Source organism: Monodelphis domestica, chromosome 4 (genome assembly GCF_027887165.1).
Source record: "Monodelphis domestica isolate mMonDom1 chromosome 4, mMonDom1.pri, whole genome shotgun sequence".
Lineage (NCBI taxonomy): Eukaryota > Metazoa > Chordata > Mammalia > Didelphimorphia > Didelphidae > Monodelphis > Monodelphis domestica.
The window spans coordinates 99,063,152-99,087,581 of record NC_077230.1 but is presented as its reverse complement, the minus strand read 5'-3'; the positions used below and the strand labels follow the sequence as shown (position 1 = coordinate 99,087,581).

Sequence of the window (24,430 nt, the reverse complement as noted above, 5' to 3'; positions counted from 1 at the left end):
ACTTAATAAATAGATTATTTTTAAAAATGGAATTGCACTTTATGTAAAACATTATGAAGAGCTAATCAAAAACAATGAAAGCTTCTCTAGCATATTCTATTAAAATATTTTATATATTAATCTAGAGTTTCCCAATACCTGAAAAAGAGCATTTCATTATATATATGTAAGGTGCCTTTTTATTAGATATATAGTTTTATTGGATTGTTATCAATTATAAGAATGATCTTAGAAAACTACAAAGAACTGACCACTGAGGAAGCAGTGTGACAGTGAAAAGAGCACTGTATTGGGAGTCAAAAGACAAATCCTAGTACTAGCTCTTTGTATGAACCTGAATAAAGCAGAGCCTCTCTAGAATTCACTTTCTTCTGTAAAAGAAGGGAACCTACTTTGATAATGATCAAGTATGGTAGGCCAGGAATCAGAGGCACTTGGTCCTGCATATCTCACCTCAAATGTCATCTGTGTGACCTTGGGTTTCCATTTTCTCATCTCTAAAATATGAATTTGGACTAAAAGATCTCTGAGATCCCTTCTAGTTCTATAGTTATCATCCTACTATCTTCCAAAGTCTAAACTTTTGTGAGACCAAGTGACATTTTGTTCCTAATCTAGAATTGCTTTTAAAATTAAATTTCAGTTTTTAAGCTGTGTAGCACATATAAACTCCATGGAGTCCTTATCTCATCTCCAATATTCACTGGCAATTTTAGTGCCCAGAACATGGCTGGCCACTTTTTCCTTCAGGACTCTAGGATTAATCCTAAATGATTTTGTAATCAGTAATTCACAAACCAACCAGTAGTAATGCTTGTCCCTGATTATAAATTGATATAAATTAGTCATCCTGTATAACTAGCTTTTAGGAAAGGCTATTTTACTAAAGAAGTATAGTTATATTTTCCCGAAGTCTGTAACACACTTTCACCACTACACAGAATCCAGTGAAAGTGGTATTAGGTTTGGGGTATATATTTATTAGCAAAGAGTTAACTCCTAGTTCCTGGAAGTGCCCCTTAGAATTAGTATGGCATTTCTGCTGGGTTATTTGCAAAGCTTTAAATCTTCTTTCCTCATCTCCTTCACTCTGCCCTTCCCTTCCTGTGCAAGCACTGCCATCTGGTATTCTGGAGACCCTGCTAGGACACAAATGGGAGAATGGGAAGTCCAAAAGCCTTCTAATCCTCCAAAGTGTTTAAGGTCTTTCCTTAGTGGGGGGAAAGGAGACTGATGGGTGAGGAGGCTGAAACTGATACATTCTCCTTCCCCTTCTTCTCTGTCTGGTATACTTTCTTGTCTTACCACACTTGTCTCACCACACCTCACCACACCACACCACATAAATCCCCCAGTTCTGGAACTGAATATAGTCTTAGACAGCTCATAGGACACAGCCAAGTTTCCTCAGCAAATCTGAACACACTTACTGTGCAATGGCACTCCAGTTTTGTCTAATGCCTTTCAAGGACATTTTGCACTTTGTCTCAAGTCTTTAGTTGACTAATATATTCCTTCCTGGTTAAAGAATGAGGACACAGCATCTTATCCCTTACATGAGTGAATGGGGTGGTAACTGTCTAGATTGACCTCATCCTAATGGATGTAAGCTTCAACCTATAGGCAGTCACATGCTCTGGTATTATGCACATATTAAGAGATTGAAAGGAAGATCCCAATTTACCAATTAGGATGGCCAATGGCAGTTATGAAAAGACATAGTCAAAAGTTGTATAGGATAGGTAGGTGTGGATGGGTTTCTGTATTCATCACTGGAGAAAATGGCCACATTAAGGAGATCACAGATCCATTAACATTTTGAAGCAAAAGTTCCTTTGTAAAACATGGATGGTAGTATGGCAGAGCAAATATAGTGATGGAATTACAGCTAGGTAGACCTAGGCTCAAATTCTATCTCTGACATTTGCTTTGCAACCATGACAAGGCTTTTTAACCTTTCTGAACTGAAAGTTTCCTTATCTGTAAAATGGGGGCAATAATACCTATATCAGTGATGGTGAACTTTTTAGAGCCCAAGTGCCCAAACTGCAACCCTCATGTAGCATGTGAACCCCTGCCTTACCCCAGTCAGGGGAGGGAGGAAATACTTCTATTGGGCCGCTGAGCAGAGGGGCAGGTGATGGAAGAAATGTTCTCAACAAGTGTAAAGAGTGGGAGGGGAACAGCCCTTCCGGTACACATGCCATAGGTTTGCCAACACAGACCTGTATGATCTATCTCAGAGTACCATCATGATGCTCAAATGGCATAGATTATAAAATGCTTTGTCAACTTTAAAGTCCAATATAAATGTCAGCTCCTATGGGGAAGAGTTTCTTTCAACTTCCCTCAAAGTTTTTAGGCAATAAGGAAACACATTGTTGACAGTAAAGCCCCTGATAGTTATAGGGCTGGATGACAACTCTAGCAATTGAGTTCCCCTCTGTGCTGAAAATCCTAACAAGCCAAAATGATGAGGAACAGAGCAGAAGATGTGGAAGGTATTCTGTAAATCTCTAGTGTAAAACATAGAAATCTATTTTTATATCACCATCTACTGATGAGGAATCTCTGACTGAAACAGCAGAAAATGATTATCAAATTTATGGTAATCCTAGTGATGGTGATGGGTCTAAACAAATGTTCTTAGGGTTTTTCAGATATATCAAAAGAATGATCAGTTCTTCATTAGACTTGGTCAGCTCTTTGCAATTTATTGCCTTTTTGTTTTTGAGGTAGGTGGTAGTGGTGATTTTTTCTCATAGACAGTGACTTTTTTCCCACTTGGGTCCTAGATTGGTAATCAGTTAATAGTATATAGAGCTAGAAAAGACCTCAACATTCATTTAGTTCAGGCTTTGATTGATGAAATTGATACCCAGAAAATTAAGTGACTTGCCACACAGATGGCAAGTAGCAGTCAGTACTGAGTTTCATATTAGTCAGTCAATAAGCACCTATTCATTGTTTATCTGCCTAATAGCATACTCTAATAGCTCTAGGGACACAAAGAAAGGCAAAAAGGAAGAGTTTGAAGATTAGTGAGAGAATAAAGATGAGGGTGGTCTGGAGAAGATTGGATGGAATGGGGTCAAAGATTCATGGAGAGAGAGGTTTGCTTGGTAAGGAAGAAAGCCACCTTTTCATGAGAGACAGAAGAAAGGAAAAGATTATGAAGAAAAATCTCTGAATGGTAGGAGATGAGGAGGAGAAGAGAAAAAGAAACTCTTGGCAAAATTATCCCAGTTATTGCTCCAAGGAACCAAAAAAGAGCAGGAACTTTTCTGCTAGAAATCTATTTAACTTTGTAATTATCATTTAAGAATAGGATTTTCTGACATTTCTGCTTGGGGGCATTCTGTTAGGGAATAACATGGAGGACACCAAACTACTTTGAACATCCAAATAAGAAGTGGAAAAAAAATGCTTAACATTCTATTTGGAATGTAAGAGTCCTTGGACAGGCATTCTTTAACTAAACCAATCTATTCCAATATGTCCTTTCCAATAAACCTCATCCATCCCTCTTTATCCATACTCTTTAGGTAACCATATTCTGTTACCCCAGGACACTCTCTATTCCCTCCCACTCCCAACATTCTTCTCTTCACTTAAAAGCTTTCATTACCTCATTCTTTTCATCATCCACTTTGGCCAACATATGCTTGCTTTTGTTGCTTCCACTCTAATTCTCATTCTTTTTATACCCTTCTTTCATCTTTCCCCCTTTTCTCTCCATTACCCCTCTATCCCCTTGCATTGTATCCTCTAGAACCCATACTACAATGTGTATAAATTACCCTTTATATCTAGAAGATACCACATATTTCACTGCTCTCTCTTGTTGAGAGTTTGTGTTTAATCAATCATTTCTACCTTCTAAATGGAAAAGGAATAAATTTTAGAAAGAAAACTCAATTTTCCTCTCCATCCTGTCCCTCACAGTAGTTCTTGGCATTGTCAGTATCTGTTTTGATAAACATTCAAAATCTTCAATCTCCCAGTTTCCCACCTTTCTTTAGCTCTTCATACCTTTTCCATTCCACATTAGATATAAATTGGCATAGATAAACTGTGAGGTTCTTCACTTCAGTGGATTCCTCCACCTCTGAAATATTTGTACTCCCCTCTCAATATGTGATTGCAAATATCTCTTCTACTCCTTCATCATACCATCCACATCTATTTTTCTATCCTCAATTTGATATTCAGGCATGGTCCACCTCATTCAGTCCATTTGTCTCATTCTGGCAACACTGAATTCCCTCTTCAACGTAGAGTCCATGGTAAGTTACAACTTTGTTTTGGCCTATGCCAAACCTACTACTGAAACATGTCACTCTCTTACTTCCTCCCCACCTGCTCCACTAACAAGGGTAACTAGAAAAGACATATAGAATTATGCACACCTGGTGGAAGGCAGATTGATGTTCTCCAATTTCAACCTAACCTTTATTGCTGTTCAGTATTCTCTTATTTATAACTTGTTGAAACTTTATTGAATTGCTGGTCACAGTTACTCTGAACATTTTCTCTCATTAAAAAGCTAATTTTCTTTATTTGTTATCTTACTAAAGGGATGTCTACCTTACTCTTTAAAAAACAGATGGAGACCATCCCATTAGCTCCCTCAAAGGCCTTAACCTCAAAGGTTAAGATTTCATCTTAACAAATCACTTTTTTTTAATATTTCTCTCTTCCTCTAGTCTCAAAAAAAAGAGGTTATGTTTCTCTTTCCTGCAATTTATACTTCCACCTTTATTCTGGAGTCCATCTAGAATTCCTCCTTTAGCATACAATTATCAGAGGATGATAGATTGAGAGCTGAAAGAATCCTAAAGGTCATCTAGTTCAGTTCCATTTGTTTTACATGTGAGGAAACTAAGGCCTAGAGGAATAAATAACTTGACCAATATCACAGACCTAGTGTCAGAACTCAGATTGAAACACAGAAACTCTGACTCTTCGTTTAGCATACTTTCCACTGTATCATGCCCTTTCCTATGGATTTCTTTTTAAACTTTTCTTCCTTCTTCATATATGTCCAGGTGTGACTTCTCTTTGTGAAAAAACAACAAACAAGCCTTTCGCTAGACCTCATAGTTCATTTGTTAGCTATTGTTCTCTTCCTGCCTTTCCTTTTGTGGGCAAACTTCTCAATATTTGGTCTATACCTGCTGCCTCAACTTCCTATCCAGCAATTCCCTTCTTAACTATCACAGTCTATTTTCCTGTTTTGCCTTTTTTTTTTAAAGACAACCAACAATTTTCTTCTTTCTAAATTGGCAGAAGACAAAGTCATATCATTTAAGAGAACATGAAGCTGCATGTCACGAAGTAAGAGCATAATGTTTGCAGACTTAAACTGAAATTTGAAGGGAGAGAAAAATACCTAAATAAACCTACAAAACTGGATATATTAAAACAATTTAGCCTTCTGACACAGAATGAAGTACCATAGAGAAGAGGTGCTATCTTTTAGGTTTTTGGTATTGATAGCAATAACTGAATTTTTCTTGAAATTCTAATTCATTTATTAGGGACTTCACTTTCCCTAGGTCACAGTTTCAGTATATGTAAATGGTGGGTGACCTAGGTTTTCTGGTTTTAAGATCATATCTCTAAACACTTGGAGCCCAAGAGTCTTGAGAAGTACAGCACATCCTAGAATACCAGGTCTCCTTCTATCTCCCCTCTATCCCTCTCTTGTGGGAGCAACCCTTGGGAAGAATGCAAGGCACCAAATAGCTCAACAGATGCTACACCCCCAGACTCCCAAGCAGTCCCAGGGACTAAAGCCTAGGGAGGAAAAAGATCTCACCAAAGATCTTGGCACTGTTAAATGGTTTAACACTGAGCTATTGTAAATAAGATAATAGATGTGAAACACTTTGAAAGCTTTTAGGCACTATTTAGATGCCAGTTATTATGATGAATATTTATATCCTACAGTCACCAGACCTCCAGGCAGTAATGACTTCATTCCCTGAGTCTTCAATTGCACTCCAGCACTCTTGAGCTCAAGCTGTGGTTATAGAGCAATACAGAGTTGTGCTGATAAATGTTTAATAACTGGACTCTAGGGAAAGCAGCTTGGTGGTCCAGTGGATGGAGTGCCAGGCCTAGAGTCAGGAAGACTCAGCTTTCTGAGTTCGAATCTGACCCCAGACATTTCCTAGCTACAGATTCTGGGCAAATCACTCAACTCTATTCGCCTCAATTTTTTATCTGTAAATGAGCTGGAAAAGGAAATGGCAAACCACTCCATTTTCTCTGCCAAGAAAATCCTAAATAGAGTCAAGAAGTCAAACATGACTAAAAAAATAACTGAACAAGAGGGGGCAAAAGTATACTCTTACACTGAAGTTTAATCTGAATATTAACACTTTCTTATTGTATACAATCAACAAAATAATAACTCAAGGTCTGATTTATGGCACTTGCTGATTTCTGAAGTGTAAATATTCACAATGAAAATATAAGACTATAATGGTTAGAGCTGGTTTCACCCACACTTCTGGTTCAATCAAGTAAACAAATATGGTTTCATCAATAGAAATAACTTTAAAGAAGATGTTCTGCTGTTGTTGCCTAAGAATTGTGGCCATTCCATCCTGACTTGCAATGGAAATCAGCTGTATGTGTTTTCTCTTACTATTAGAATGTGAGCTCCTTAAAAGCTATGAATATCTTGTTTTGCTACTTGTAGTCCCAGGGCTTTACACATTGTAAACTACTAATTAATGCTTTTTGATTATTTGAGTCACACTCAAAACCAAATGACCTTTTCTCAGACCTTAACCTCCTTGAACTTCCTATAGCATCTACAGATGACCAGTCTCTTTCTAGAAATCCGTGGCTTCCAGACAGGGAACTTTCCTGTGTCTCTAACTTCTTCTTTGGTTATACTTCCTCCTTTATTTAAACTTGAGCCTCACTCAAGGCCCTGTCTTTGATTCTCTGCTCTTCTTTTATACTTATTTGGATCGGTAAAAAAAAAAATTGATATTCACTTCTATATTTCAATTTTCACTTTATTCTATTGAATCACAAATCTGCAGCCCCATGATTTTATCCCTTTGTAGGACATTGCTATTTGGATATCCTACTGTCACTTCAAATTGAACATGTCAAAAACTGAATTCAGTATTATACTTTCTTCCCTAAAACCAACTTCCCTTCCTCACTTTCTGTTCTTGTGCCATTATTTTTACAGGCCCTCAGGGTAAAATCTGGGGATATTCATAGATTAATCCTTCCTCTTTATTTTCTATAGCCAGTCAATTTCCAAGTTGTTTGTTTTTTCCTTTGAAATATTTTTCAGGTCATTTCTTGTTCTCTATTTCCTGTACCAACATCCTAGGCAAGACCCTCCTCATTTCCTGCCTGAAGTATTGCAACATCCTTTTAACTTGTCTCCCTGACTTCCAGTCTCTCCCTGACTCCAAGCAATCCTGCATATCATTCTATGACATCTGCTTTAAAAAAATCCTTTTAATATATTACTTCCTCCTCATAGCTCCCTATTATCTATTCTGTTAAGATCAAGCTTCTCTTTCAAGGCCTTCTTCAGTCTTCATACTAATTCCATCTTTTTAATCCTGGTTTCTAATGTCTGTCTTTTAAGACCAATTTCTTGACTATTATCTGCATTTCCATATTCATGATAGCCATTGCTCATGCTATGTTCTCTCTCCATAATGCCTTTTGCTTTCATTTGTTAATAATTGTTTTTGTTAGTAAGAACAGTTGATCAACATTTCATACCTTGAGTAATGAAAGGAAAAATAATGATGTTTGCCTCAGTAAGACCTGCTCAAAGTGATGGCACAGTGGATAAAGTGCTGGGCCTCGATTATTTGATTATAAAAGAGAGCCATTGCCAGAGCTATTAATTATCATTCTATGAGAACCATCTCAGACCTCTAGAAACTTAAACATTGTCTTCCATTTGTATTGAAATGGGGAAAGAAGATTATCCACAACTTCATCAAATTTTATAACACATAATTGAAAATACTATACAGGAAGACTTTTTTTGGACATATTAATGAGTTTTGCTTTTTTATTCTTTCAAGAACTTGTTATGGGATAAAACCAAAATGGAAGTTCAGAGGCAGAAATCCAGCTAAAAGGCCTCAATAATCCCCACAAAAGAAAAACAAATCAATTTTGGAGTGGCAAAGTCAACAAAGCTCAGGTTGAAATATTTTTCCAAGCTAAGAAAACTCAGGAGGTCTGCAGGAGGATCTATGACATCCGTGTAGTGATAGGTCTGGAGCATACTTATGAAATAGAAGCAACAGCAACCACAACAGCAGCAGCAGCTTTGTAAGTTCTCAGCCCAAAGATGATAATGGGGTCAGACAACTGATCAGAGGTGATGGAGAACCACTGCTGGCATTGGGTATATCTGGCACTAATTGGCAACTCTTTTTCCAAGGTGGAAAGGAATGCTTATCATTTGTCACAAAAGATCAGTGGCCCTGGTCTCAGTTCCAAGACAAAGAGTAGCTCTAGTGCTTTTGACTGCAAAGGACCATGCCATGAGCCCTTTGTGGGTAAAGACCAGAGTACAGACCAGAAAAGCAGTGATTTCTCCTCTCTCCAGATCACATCATCTTGAAAGGAGTAAAAACTTGAAGACTACCAGAACTAGTTCTGAAAAAAGCAACATGATAAAGTCTGTAGCTTGTTATTTTGGCATGTTCTCATCCCTAAGTGAGCAGAGCCCAACTTTAACATAAAGTCCAAAGTGTAAAGATTAAAATTTAGGGGAGACGGGGAGACTGAGGCAGGAGCTGAGGCAGGTAGAAAGTAGTTTCTCTCTGCAAGGAGTATTATATTTTTAGAGGTTTATTGAAGATTAAGGACTAAAGAAAATATAGGATAAGAGACACGTGTCCAGGCCATAGAGAGGCCTAGACACAACCTCACCTACATTATGAAAAAAAGCCACATCTGCCCCAAACAGAAGTCCAAGACCCAAGAGAGCCTCAAAAGCCTTTGAATCAGCTTAAATACCTTCTCGATCTTGGCCCAGGTGAGATTACAAGGCATTCTGGGGAAGTGGAGCAAAGGCTCGTGGGGACTGTAGTCTTGTATTTGAGTCTATTTTTACAAAAGTCAAGAAATAGATTGGGAAAATGAGCAAATGATAATAATTTTTTAAAAAAGAATTTCATAAAAATTGTAAAAATGATAATAATTTGATAATAGCCACAACTAGAGCCTCAAAGAAAAATGCTAATTGAACACAAACCCATCAAGAATTCCTAGAAAAACTTAAAGAGATGGGAATGGTAGAGGAAAAATTAGGAAAATAAAAGAGAACAATGAAAGAAAATTATAAAAAAAGAAATAACAGATTGGTAAAAAGAAGCATAAAAAGTTGAAGAAAATAAAATCTTAAGCAACTCACTGAAGAAAAACTCATTAAAAAGTATAATAAGTCAAATGGAAAAGGAAGTATTGAAGCTCACTGAAGAAAATAATTCTTTAAAAATAAAAAATGAGCAATTAGAAATTAGCAAGTCTATGAAACATCAAGAAATAATAAAACAAAGTCAAAAAGAGGGGAAAAAGAGAATGGGAACTATCACATAAAAAAAAATGACCTAGAAAATAGATCAAGGAGAGATAATTTAAGAATTACAGATGACCAGAAAGAAAAAAAAAATCCCATGTACATCATATTTCAAGAAACAATGAAGGAAAATTGGCTTTATATTTTGGATCCTGAGGGAAAAATAGAAATTTTAAAAAATCTGCCAAGCACTTTCTTTATTTCTCTTGTTGTTGTTTTTTTTTGTAATATGGCTAATATGGACATGTGTTTTGCATTCTTTTACCCATAAAACTAATATCATATGATTTCTCTTCTCATTGGGCGAAGGAGGAAGTGAAAAGAAAGAAGAGAATCTGAAACTTGAAATTAAACAAAAATATGTTAAATATAAATGAATACTTTTTTAAAAAATTACTGTTATATGGAATGACTCTGAGATGGATACTACTGGAAATTTTGGTGATGTAAAAAAATATTACTTTAAAAATAAACCATACATGAAATAAAGACCTCAAAAAGTACTGTAATTTTCTTGGTTGGCTCTAGATTTGTCTGGTCTCACTGGTATAACAATGTATAGAAGAGGGAATGAATGACTTAGGTGAGTACTTTAATATTTCTAAGTGATTATCTTCAGTTTACATAGTCCATCTCTATTCCAGAGATATAGGTTTGGATTATTATTATTATTATTGCTATGATTAAGATGCAATAAGATGTGCCAAAATAAAACATTGGATTAGGATTTAGGAAACCTGTATTCTAACCTGAACTCTACTACTAATTAGTGACCTCAGGCAAGCAACTTCCCCTCTCTGTGTCTCAGGATCCTCATCTGGAAAATGAGTGGTTTTGAATGAATGATCCCTTAGATTTCCCTCAATTCTGATATTTAATACATCTATCCATTTGAGTACTTCTAAAGAAATCCCAGTCCTACCATTCAAAAAACTCATGCTTATTTTTTATGATAGTATCTAGCATTTGTGATGTCATGTATATCTTCCTTTCCCTTTAACATAGAATCATAGACCTTTAGGGATAGAAGTTCACTTAATTACCTGATCCAATCAACTGCCTCATTTTTCATTATGCAGTTGGGGAAACTGGCACTCAGAGAAGTTAGATAAATAATTTGACCAACGTCACAAATTTACAAAGCTTTAGGACAAAGCTTTGAACTCTGGTCTTTTGACTCCTTGGCTATAAATTCCAATAAATCAGGACTGCTTGGAAATGGGTACCTTGCGTTCAGAAAGTCTAAAAAAGTAAATACTAGGCTATATTGAAAGTCCTCTCTAAAATGTTTGTGGATTTCATAGGATGATAAAAGGTTGAATAAAGGCAAGAGCAAAAATGGAAACTTCCATAATAAAGCATCTCTCACCCAAACAAACATTATATGAGAAGAATAGTATCTAATGACTTGGATTCAAGAGAGACCCAATTTCTAATTCCTCTTCTGATATTTATTGGTTATATAACCTTGTAAAAGCCACTTAACCTTAGTTTCCTCATTTATAAACTGGAAATAATGATGCTTGTATTTTATACTCATAGAATTGTTATGAGGAAAATACCTTAGACTGCTATAGAGAGAGCAACTGGCTATTATAACCCTATAACAGTTTCATCTATGGAAATTTCACCTGGACATGAGAAGGAAAAGTAGCTATTTTATTACCTTAAAGAGGAAATGGTATATTTGACCCTTTGCTCTTACTTTTAAATCCACATTCTGCTTTCAACCCATCTTCCAGGATGGGGTTAAAGAGACTCTTAAAGTAGGCATTGATTTTAATTTCCCCAAATCATTAATGGGAAGATGCTGTTCTGTGTATAAAAGTCCCTAAGCAAGAGGAAGAAAGTGCTGACAATAATGTTTCCTAGCATACTTTAAAAAAAAAAAAGATCTAAGAATTCAGAGACATCTTGAGCCAATTGTTTACCTTTTATTAGCATAGTTTCCTCAATCAGTAAGTCACCTGGCATTTATTAAGTACCTTTTACATGCCAGGCACTGTGCTAAGCACTGGGGATATTCCAAGAAAGGCAAAAGACAGTTTCTGCCCTTAAGGAGTTTACAACTTAAAAGAGGAGACCGCATGCAAACAACTATGTGCAAACAAGATATAGAGAGGATAAAGAGAGGATAGTCTCAGAATGAAGGCACAAAGATTAAGAACCAGGAAAGGCTTCTTGCAGCATGTGGAATTTGAGTTGAGATTTGAAGGATGCCAGGAAAGTCACTAATCAGAGATAAGGAGAGAAGAGTGTTCCAGGCAAGGGGTACCCTGAAAATGCCCACAGCTGGAAGATGGAGTTTCATGTTCAAGGGAGAACAAGGAGGCCAGTGTCACTAAATCCCAGAGTATGTAAAGGGGAAAAAAACGTATAAAAAAAGTGAAAAGGTTTGAAGGGACCTACCTTCTAAAAGGGTTCCAAAGACACTCAGAAGATTTTATATTTGATCCTAGAGGTAATAGGAAGCCACTGGAATCGATTGAGTTGGGACAAAGGGTGATATGGTCAGATCTGCTCTTTAGGAAGATTAATTGGATAGCTGGGTTTATTGAGGAAGGACCAATAAGCCATTATTACTATAGTACACGGATTAAAGTGATGAGGGTAGAAATGACAAGATTTGGCAATCAATTGGACATGGGAGCAATGAAAGTGAATAAGAAGTCAAGGATGACATTTCACCCACAAAATCAATTAAGTAATTAAATAAAGTTCATTCCACTCCTAAAGTTTTATTAACCTATGATTTCCAAGTAGAATAGGGGAAGAAGATGCCTTTCCAGCTCCACTCTTCTCTCCACTGAGAATCTCTACAAACTGCCACGAAGCTTCAATAAAAGGAGAAGAGAGACAAGGAGTGTTACCTTGCCATAGTGGCCACACCAGTGTAACCATCTACCAAATAAAGAGTTGAACTCTGTTAGCAGATTCCAGATCTACCCATTGGAAAACTTTGTCGTAGATTTTATTTTGGCAAAGAAATAATAATCATGTAGTATACTTGATTTACCACTAGGTGAAGCTCTTTGGTAGTTTCTATTCTCTAGTTTCTTTTCAAACAGCCCCTGAAAGCTACAGGTAAGCCAGTATTTTCTCAACAAAGCAAACATTTAATTAATAATAATATCTTTATAAGTACCACTTAATAAAAGCCATTTATGAAATATCCATCTCAAATTATATCAAAGTAATCAGAGCAGCTTATAGCTCAAACAGGAACCTTAGTCTGATAAAGACTTCCTTTATGGTAAGTTTCCTTATCTCCCCTCAAAGACAACAAAACTTAGTTTCAATTTCTATAGATCCTATCTTTAAAGAATCATTGTTCTCAGCCTCTTTCCCTTTGATTGCTTTCTGAGGCCACACTTCCCAGCTTTCTGGCGAATTAAATTCTTCTGAACTTCTTTCAGGCTGGCATCCTTCCAAGAGAATAAGGACAGCATCTTATCCTTCTTTGTATCACCGACCCCATTTAACACGGTGCCTTGCACAGTGTTTTATAAACATTTGTTGAATGAATTGAGTAATTTGTATCTGCTTTTCCTAATTAAATTGTACTCCCTCAATTATAGAATGTGCTACAGTCAGCTTCTCTCCAGAGTGCCAGGATCAACTCTAAGTGAAAATTAATTTGACTAAACATTGCTGTTTCCTTCCTCGTCCATCTGACAGTTTGCCGTGACCAGGAGAACTCCTACACAATAATTAAATATATCGCCAGCTCGGAAAAACACGCTTAAAGCGTTGTTTAACTTGTTTTAAACAAGCTTCTCCCAACTTCTTTGGTATGCCAGCTCTGCTTTGGGTTACTCATTTACTTCAGCTACACTTGCAGCTCTCTGGCAAAAGAGCTAGTCTGGAGCGGTGGAGGCAGAGGTTGGTGGATCCCCTGAGCCAAAGCTGATCGGGCGTCCCCACGAAGGCCAGAAAGCTCCCAGAAATGGAAACGGTCATTACCAAGTGTGTTGTGGTTGTTCTTGTTCATTGACATTGTTGTGGTCATTGTGTAAATTGTTTCCTTGGCTTTTTGTGGCGCCTTTTGTATCAATTCATGTTAGTCTTTCTCTGTATTTATATATTCAACCAGATTTGTATTCTTACCCAAACTGAAAGCCAGAACACTTCAGCACTGCAGTAGATAGCAGTGGTATTTATGGGAAGAGCCATTATTCTCTTCATGGAAAAAGTATGGATATGCTCAAGCACTTGTTTAAGTTCTGGGTAGAGATCTTCAAAATTCTGCAGTTTAGTCACAATATTTTGAAGGTAGTTGTTAACTATGTCACCAAATTAGCCATAAAAGAACCTCAGTTTGGCTCCTATGGAAAGTCTAATTTTAGTAAGAACTGTATTGGTCTTGATGAGTTTAAACAAGCTTGATCCTGAAAAAGAAATATGAAAATATACTCATGTTCTTTGATAGGGTCTGTAGGGGCAGGACGCATGAGATTTGGTTATTGTTTTAGTTTTGCTGAATTGATTTTTTCCTCCTTTTTATTATTTGTTTCAAAGGATAACTTTCTAAGTTGGAAAAGAAGACAGGTAATGGCAATTGGAAATGTAAAAACAAAAGGCACAATTTAAAATTTTCAAAGAATAATAATCCTTGGTTTTGAGTTGGGGAACCCCAGTTCAAATGTGACCTCAGACACTTATTAGTTGTGTCCCCAGTAGCCTATTGGGGCTCTAGTCTGCCTTAGAATCAATACTTAGTATGGATTGTAAAACAGAAGTTAAAGACTTAAAAAACAAAAAGAATTCATTAAATGCCTTCATTAAATGCCTCCCAAGCACAACAATTGAAATTTTATTATAAAACTGTCAACAGGTCCAAATGCTTCATAAGCTACCCTTAGTCAAGGACAATATAATTGTTATGAACAATATAAAATGTTATGAATATAAGGGAGTATGCTCATTTCCTTGTCTGTTTTAGCAGTGTGACATGCAATCAGTTCACCTAATAATTGTATTTGTTTTTTTTCCTAATAAAATATTTTTATTTTATTTATTTTTTAAATTTTTTAAATTTAAGTTAATTTACTTAGTCAATTTAGAACATTATTCCTTGGTTACAAGAATTACATTATTTCCCTCCCTCCTCTACCCCTACCCTTCCCGCAATTCATGGGGTATTATTCATGTGTCCTTGATCAAAACCTATTTCCATGTTGTTGGTGTTTGTATTCGTTTTTAGATTAAGATTATTTACAGACAGGCTAAGGGAACAGCAGCTGGGTTGCTCAGTGGATAGAGAGACATGCTTGGAGATGGGAGGTCCTAAATTCAAATCTGTCCTCAAATACTTCCTAGCTGTGCGACAAGTCACTTAACTCCAGTTGCCTACTCCTTACCACTCTTCTGCCACAATTTTAAGACAGACGATAAGGGTTTTAAAAATAAATAAAAAATAAAGACATGCTAAGACAAAGCTTTATTTCATTTAGCACTGGAATTTAGTACTGAAATGAGTACATTTCTGCCTTCTCTGATTTTGACCTCGCCAGTGAAGAAGACTAAATAGACTAGGATCCATCTCAAGGTGGTACAGTTTGGTCCATAGATAAATTGAAGATTCATGATAGACAGATGAATGTTTCAAGGAGCATTAAGTCCTTAACTCCACATCTCTGGATGATATGGAGAAAAGTTATAAGTAAACATAGTTAGCAATATAATAAATGTTTCTGAATAATTTTTACTTGTAGAAGATATTTCTTTATGAAATTGTTTTGAAAGACAGCACAATGAGCCAATTGGTCTGAAATTTTGGGGTGACATGAGACTTCTCTTTTAAAAGTTAGGGTAGAACACATTTTATGTCCATCCTAAGGAAATTGTCTTCATAGAATTAACTAGGATAGTTAGGTAAGGACAGGGACCCAGTACGTGAGAGAGATTCTGAATGATTCTGATGGCAAGAGAACATAGGATCATAGGTTTAGAGCTACAGGCAAGAAAAATTAAGCTCAAAGAGATTAAATGAAATTGCTTAATGAAATACCATTTGTAAATGTTAGAACTGGGATTTGAAGGCTGGTTCTCTGATTTCAAATCTTAATGACGACTCTACTGTTTTTCTTTTTCCTTCTAATTGTTAATGCTCTCCCTAGCTTCCACATTACTTTATGTATTATTTTAATTTAGTTATCCATGTATATGTTGTCCACCACCCCAACCCTCTATCAAGAACATAAATTCCTTCAGAACAGGGACTGTTTAATTTTTGCTTTTGCATTCCCAGTACCTAGCACAGTGTCTTGTACTTAGAAGGTGCTTAATAAATGCTTGTTGGACTGAAATGAATATCCATGTTCTTCTCCTGAAGAATTTTTCAGATTTATTTGACTAATGAAATTCAGAGAAAATAGAGCTATTAGCTTCCAGTTGGAGAGGTTTCCAACATTTATTGTCTAAAGATTGCATAGCTTAAGGGAATTGACTGTCCAATCATTGATGCAAAGTTGTGGTTGATAATTATTCCCACATAATAATAATTATTCTTTCAACTTAGCTTATACTTCAAGTTTTATAAAACATTTCCCTTATTTTTACCTTGTAAAATAGGCCATGCATATACTATTAAAACAGGCTGTGGAGTAATGATATTCTCAAACCTGCCTCATTGATCCTGACAGCTGAGCCCAAAGTCTCACATTGGGATGTGTTGTAATCCTGCTCTTCCAGATTTTTTTTGTATTAGGCTTTGTATATATGCTTAGGGCTCTATTTTGGGGGGACTTCCAGTGTGGTAGTATTTTGACACCTTAACTTTATAACTGAGGTTGATTCCATCCTCCATTTTGGCTCCTATTTCCCCCCAAACAATATGAATATAGTGCATATTCCATGCCTTTCGGTCCTTCAGTGTGGATGCAGCCAGATCCTGTGTTAACCTCACCATGTTTCCATGGTATCTGAATGGCTTCTTCTTGGCAACTTGTAATATCTTTTCTTTCATCTGATGGTTTTTGAATTTGGCTATAACATTTCTTGGTGTTGTCAGTTGGGGATTAAATACAGGTGGTGATCTGTGGATTTTTTTAATGAAAGAAGCCTTAGAAATCATCCATTCCAACAACTTCATCAGTGAGTCAAGGAAATGGAGACCTAGGACAGTTAAGCAATTTGCTGAAGGCTCTCAGTTATAATGATATAATTAGAACTAGAACCTAGAACCTAGATTTCTAGATTCCCAACCTAGCATCATTTCTGTGCTGTATAGAAAAAGCTGCATGTCAACATATTGAGTTTGTGGTGTTGGCAAGTCATTGAGGTAGAGATGTTTAATAGGAAACTAGAAAATATGGAACCAGTGTTTAAGAGGGCTTGGGACTGGATATAAAGATTTGGGAATCGTCTGCATAGAGATGTTACTTGAAGATGTGGGAAAAGGTGAAATTGTTCATGGGAAAAGGGTCAAGAGAATAGAAGAAGTTCAACGACATATAAAAGCCTTGGAGGATGGCTATTCTTAAGGAGAATGAACTTCAAAGGGAAAAGGGGGAGGAACAAAGCATTTATATAGCTTCTACTCAGTGCTAGAAACTATGATAAACATTTTACAAATATTTCATTTGATCCTCACAATAACCCTTTGACAAAGGTGTTAATATAATCCCTATTTTACATTTGAGGAAACTGAAGAAGTTAAGTAACTTGCGAAGGATCCACTGGATAAGAAAATAGAAAACCATTCTAGTTTCCTTGGTCCATGGGGTTAAAAAGAGTAAGATATGACTGAACAACAACAATCAAAATGATCACACAGCTGTAGCTGAGACGATATTTGAACTCAGATCTTCTTGACTTCCAGCACTTTATTTATTTATTACTCAGTACTAGAAGTAGAACCACGATGCTCTGAAAATGGCAGAGGGAAGTATTATGCAAGTCCTCTTTCAAACCTGTGAATCTGAGGAGAGAGAAGTAGTCAACATGGAAGAGAGAGACATAGGAAGTGGTGTATTAGGGAAATTCAGAGTTCCAATTAGTGTCAAGAAGTAGAAGAAACTTAGAGGAAGAGGTTAAAGAAGATGGGGAATCTGTTCACACTAAAGAGAGGGTTCTGAAGGTTATAAAGAAATGGGCCTGTAGAGGAAATAGAGACAGGAAGTGGTAGGGCTGGGAGAAGAAGGCTTTTATCTAGGCAAAATAAACTTTTTGTAAGATGTTTTAAAAAAATGACAGCAATTACGTGAGTCTGCAGTGAAAAGATAAATTGGAAGGATCAGCAGGAAAACTACTGAGTATTCACAAACTTAGAGAGAAAATCAGCCAGGATTTCTAATTAGGATTTAAGTGTGCTAGAACTCTTACCAATCAGTTCCCCCCATGTAAATCCCACAGTTGTTACTGAGAAGGGATTGTGGTTTTGGTTAAGGAGGGAGTGGGAATTTTGAGTGAAAAGATTGGTGGGGATGGAGTTTTTGTGAATCCCTCCTCCCTAGGTTGAACTGAAGTATTCTGGTTTATAAGGAAGGGTTTACAAGTAGATCAGTAGTGGAACCAGGTCTTCAGAAATCAGCTCCACTGGTGAATACAAGGAGGAAAATAAATTATGGAAAAGTTTACAGGTTTACGGAGAACTGATCAATGAGGTCTAATGGTTCTACTAGGAAATAGGCCTTATATTTTTCCCAGGTACCCTCTGACCCCCTGTTTTTACTTCTTGTCCTGGGGATGGGAAGAAATTTAACCTAAAATCCCACAGTATTATAAGATTGTCATCTTTAAGCATGATACTATCAGTCAACCCCCGGTTGACTCAAGAAGGTTACTTCATTGGGCTAGTTTATCTCACAAGATTAGAAAGGCCTCTGAGACATCAATCCATCTAGTTTTCCTTTCTGGGAGGTCAGGTCTAAGAACAGTGCTGTGCCCTTTATTTACCATTTCCTTTTCTCCATAAAATAATAAAATTGGGACACAAGGAAAAGTATTCATTAAATGCCAAATGTGTAGGCGAAATGTCTAACTTAAAAGACACTTTAAAAATATTCAGGAGTTAATATGGCAGGAGAGTTCAGGGAATAATTTCAAACAGGCAACACAATTCTTCGAGGTCACTGAAAGATAGGAGTCTTCAAGAAGTGAAACTTGAAAAGTGGAACTTTGGGAAGGGTACAAACTAAGGGCAGGACTTCAAATTTTGGTGTGTGAAGGGAGAAGTGGGTCAGTTATGATCAACAAACAAATGGATGGCTGGACCACAGACAATGTCTCTGGGAAAGAGGAATATACAAATTTTAATTAAACCATGAAGGAGACCAATGTTCCCTGCTTCCTTTTAAACAATATTAAGAAAGCATTTTAGAAATATACCCTACTCTAAAGTCTTTGGACTAATATGAAAGAAAACCTCGTCTCAGTCTTCCTCTGTCAATTCTGAACCATATACTGCAACCTCCACTGTCTGACCAACCCTGATCTGAAAGGATTTCTCCCTTGAAATAATTGTGATGACAAGACAACAGTCAAGGCAAGGGGCCCTTGACTGATCTACTTCCTTCCCAGTGCCCTGAAAGAACTGGGGTAAAGATATATCTAAAAGAATTTAAGTTTGCTGGGGGGGGCAAGATAAGAGGAGAGTGGTCATACAAGGATTGAATTTTTTGAGGGGGAATGCTTCTCCAAGGTCTTACAGGAAGATTAAATTACAATGATCTGGTTAATTTTTTAAAAAAACCATACAGATGGGGGTGGGGGGTTGGGGCAGCTGGGTACCTCAGTGGATTGAGAGCCAGGCCTAGAAATGGGAGGTCCTAGGTTCAAATCTGACCTCAGACACTTCCTAGCTGGGTGACCCTGGGCAAGTCACTTGACCCCCATTGCCTAGCCCTTACCACTCTTCTGCCTTGGAGCCAATACAAAGTATTGACTCCAAGATGGAAGGTAAGGGTTTAAAAAAACAAACAAAAAACCATACAGACATCAAAAGAACTACATGAAAGTTAAATGAATAGCACCAAAAGGACATTTTGTTTGAAGAATGAATTGTATATGTCCACTTCCAGAGAAAGAACTAATATAATAGAAATATAGCAAGACATAGTTATATATAGATAACATATATGTATATCTTTTTTGTTAAATGGTGGTTTCTCTAGTATATAGAGGGGAGAGGAGGTGGGAGATACCTGGGATTTTTAATGTAACAAACTAATTAATTAATTGCAAAAATTAAATGACAAATATTTTATTTGCTGAAGCAGAAATATTAAATTCTACCTTTCCTTAAATTTTATTCCTTGTTTTTATCATATCATGGTACTTTTCTTATTTAATAAATGTTACTTCAAAGATATCTTGTAATGGAGAGATATTCAAGGACATAAAAAGACTCAGTTTGGATTTTTCTCTCTACAAGTGAAACAGATTATTGGCTCAGAATAATGATTAATTAATTAAAAAATTTTTTCCGGTAGGCTTGAGACTACAACACACATTAAAGTATTAATATTTTGCTTCAACCGGGATGGAATTCAGTTTGCAGGTCAATTCCCTGTATGCAATTTGGAGCTCTCTCTTCTCCCTCAATGTCATTTGTCTAGTTGTTGAATTTTATCTCTGTAAGTGGGAAATATGCAAACATCAATAAACCTGAGTAGAATGTAGCTATATATTCAGTGCCATCAGGTAAAATGAGAGACATGTCATCACTATGTGTGGACTACATCCTGTATTATGCCTCTCCACTTTTTGGAGAGGAATTGAGATATATAATATCTCATATTATATTATCAATCAAATATAAAATAAAAAATAAAAAATCTACTGGATCTATGAGATTGCTAGGTTATACAGAATGATTAATTTTGCATCTCTTATTTTTCTTTTATAAAAAAGGGATCCACAAAAATATTCACTTTTTTGCTTTTTAAATAATAGCAAGCCACATGGGGAAAAAATCTTGCAATTTAGACTAGAAACTGGCTGAATAAATTGTAGTATCTAGTGCACGGGAATATTTTGGTATAAAAATGAATATTTAAAAACTACTAGGGGCAGAAAGGTAGTGTAGTGGATAGAACACAGGTCTTGGATTCAGGAAGATCAGAGCACAAATCTTACTTTAGACATTAGCTTTTTTACCATAGTACAAGTTAGAGGTTATCTCTAGGACTAAAGTTCTTTATTTGTATTAGGGGGCTGGGCTGAACTAAGTGTATTTCCAGTTCTAATTCTACAGTCAGATAAGTGAAGCAGAATAAGGTCTGCAGTCTAAGTGAACAATATACACATTGACTATAGTTGTTTGTTGTTTTTTAAGAGTGGTAAAATTTTATAAGTACACATTTAAGAAGAAGAAAGTGAACAAATTAAGTGTTAAAATTTATATTTTTATTTAAATAGAATGTTATGCTTTTATTTGAGATTTTGCTCCAGATTCTATTTACTGCTATTTGTTGAGTATTTTGTTTTGTTTTCTACAGTATATAGTAAGAGATAAAGATGTACTATGCTGTGGTGTGTGACCCTGGGCAAGTTACTTAACCCCAATTGCCTAGTCCTTATTGCTCTTCTGCTTTGGAACCGATGCTTGTATGTTCTAAGATAGAAGGTAAGGGTTATTTTTTTTTAAGTGTACTATATTCAAACTAACAGCTATGTGGAGATATTTTAGTGCCCTCTCCTGAACAGAGAGCTGGTAGACAAAACTTTTTTAATGCAACTCATCTCTCCCAAGAAGGAAATCTATTAATTACTCTGTTCTATCCTATTTTTTCTAGGGGAAAGATACTCTTTTATATTTGTTCATTTTCTGCATTACAAAATTAAACTACAGATTAACTGGATGAAAGAGAACACTTAGACCAGCAGTTGGCAAACTTTTTCTATAAATGGCCAGATGATAGTAAATATTTTAAGTTTTGGAGGCCAAGAGATAAATATTCACATGATGAGAAAAAATTAATTTCTGTATATTTTATTGACAAAATTTTCAACATAATAACAATTATATTAAAGAAGTGTATTTTGTAATATAAGTCTTTAAGTAAGATGGAATTCTATTGAGGGATAACATTTAAAAACTATTATTTAATAATTAAATAAAATTTTTAAATGATATACTATTCTTACCTATACAAAAACAGGCAGTGGGCCAGATTTACATTATGGGCCATATTTTGCTAATCCCTAATTCAGAATACCACTAACAGTTCTTATGTTGGAGATTTTGAGCTATTTCAAACATCTATTGTATCTACCAGGATCATTTCTTTAATTTTTTTATATGTACAGTGAGCTACAATTAGGCTTTATCTCTCTGTATTTCTTAAAGAATAAAGATCAGACTTTAACTTTAAAAACTTTAATCCTTTCAAAATGAATTTCTGAAATGTAGTACTACTATATTACAACAGATAGAAATTTTAGATAATATAAGATCTCAAAGCTTTTGTAGATGATAGTCTAGTAGAATTGCTCATTATGCGATTTAGAAATGGAAGAAACCTATGCCATGTGTCAAATGGGGTTAGTCAGGGATAACAGGTCTCAAAAGGTGGGCTGAGGACTCTAAGGGGTCTCAAGTCCCTTCCATGGGGACTGTGAGGTCAAAACTAGTATCATAATAATGGTGAGTTTTAGTTTCTAATATAGTAAAAATATAGCCAAAAAAATCCAGTTTCTAATATAGAAAAATAGTTTTAGTTTCTATTATAGTAAAAAAATGATTGATATCTATCTAAGTGGTAGGAAAATCACCAAAAACTTTTTGGGGTAGGACAATCCCCCCCAAAATAATTTTAAGAGTCTTAAGAGCAGGGTAGCTACATGGCACAGTAAATAGAGCCCCAGTCCTGAAGTTAGGAGGATTTGGGTTCAAATGTGACCCTGAGTAAGTCACTTAAATCCATTTGCTTAGCCCTTGCTTTTCTGTCTTAGCATTGTTACCAAGACAGAAAATAAGTGTTTTTTAAAAAGAGTGTAAAGGGGTTCTGAGACAAAAGAAGTTTAAGAACCATTGACCTAGATCTGTGATGGCAAACCTATGCATGGCCAGGGGCAGTGACCGAGGATAAAACATTTGCTAGACTGTGGTGTAGACTCTCTGTACCAGAGGTCTGTAGGCCAAAACAACAGCACTCTGGCATAGAGCATCTAGTTCTATGGGACTTCTGGGTTAGGCGGTTGGGGGATCTTTGACCTCACTTCCAGCCAGTGGAACAGGGAGCAGCAGAATGCCGCAGGGGACACATACTTTTGTGAGACCTTATTCTCAGCGTTAAATAATATCAAGACCAACAAAAGAAACAGATAGATGAAGTTAGTAGCGCTTGCTTGGGCTTGAAGTGTACAAAATACCAACCTTCAATTGGAGATTTAGCCAATGGAAATTCAGCAACAAAAAAGTCACTAATAGGCAGATTAGTTAAAGAATTCCCTCTCTCCCTCACTTATCTTACTTAGTTCATGGCACCCCACACAAGTTCAATAATATCAAGAACAACAAAAGAAACCGACTGACAGAGGAAGAAAGAAGTCACTAAGCAGGTTAAGTTAAATAATTAGTTTTTGATTTATTAAATAGTTATATATTACAATTATACATTTTTGTTATTTAAACTATAAATATCGTGAAATTATGGTGGTTTTTTTTTTCTCAAAGTGACACACCACACGAGAAATACTCGTTTTTTTGGTGAATTTTGACACACCAAGCTCAAAAGGTTGCCCATCACTGACCTAGATTATTGTGATGTTCTAATTGGTATTTCTACCCCAACTCTCTGCCTACTGAAGTCCATTTTATATGCTCTTGTCATTCCCTCCTTAATCAGCACTAATAACTTCCTATTGTCTCAAAGACTAAAAACAAACAAACAAAAACCAAATTCTGTTTAGCTTTTAACGCCCTGCACATCCTGAACAGCTTGGAGGAATCTACGAGAAAGAGCACTATCCACATCCAGAGGAAACACTGTGGGAGTAAAAACACAGAAGAAAAACCACTGCTTGATTACATGGGTCGAAGGGATATGGTTGGGGATGTAGACTCTAAATGAACATCCTAGTGCAAACAACAACATGGAAATAGATTCTGATCAAGGACACAAGTAATACCCAATGAAATTGCTTCGGCTGCGGGAAGGGTGGGTGGAGGGGAGGGAGGGAAATAATGTGATTATTGTAACAAAAAAATTTAATTTAATTTAAAAAAAAAATAAAGCCCTGCACAACCTTGCCCTAACCTATCATTCCAGATTCATTGGACATTATCCCAACTTCCCTACTCCAACTCTGTGATCAAGTCAAGCTGGTCTTCTTTCTATTCTTGATCCTATGACACTCCATCCATCTCCTGTCTCTTTATTGGCTGTCCTCCATGAAATGGATTTCCTTGCCTCCATTAGATTGAATGCCTCTCTTCCTCCAAGATGCAGGCCAAGTACCACTTTCTATATGAAGCCTTTCTTGATCAAAGTGTTAGTGCCCTCCCTCCCTAACTACCTTGTATTTAACTGCATTTATTTATTATCTTTCTATTTATCCTGTAAATCATTATATATATATATATATATATATATATATATATATATATTTGTTGTCTCCCCCATTAGGAATGTAGGCTTCTTTCACACAGAGACTATTTTATTCTTTTTTTTTTCATATCCCCAAACCCTACCAAAGTGTCTGGAAGATGTTTAATAAATTCTAAGTAGTTGATTAATTGATGTGTTGTACAATATCCCAAGTAAAAGAAACAAACTCCTTTAGGGTAGGCACCATTTCATTTTTGTCTTTTTTTCCCAGTGTCAAGCACAATAGTTGCACATAGTTGGAATTAATCAATATTTGTTAAATTGAACTGAATTGGCAGGGGTTTAGGAC

The 24,430-nt window shown here is 36.1% G+C and overlaps 1 protein-coding gene across 2 annotated transcripts in view; it reads right to left on the bottom strand.

Annotated features, from left to right (window-relative positions):
* SLC35G2 (solute carrier family 35 member G2) overlaps positions 1-24,430 on the bottom strand; it is a 175,585-nt gene that overhangs the window by 4,681 nt on the left and 146,474 nt on the right. The window lies entirely within an intron of this gene.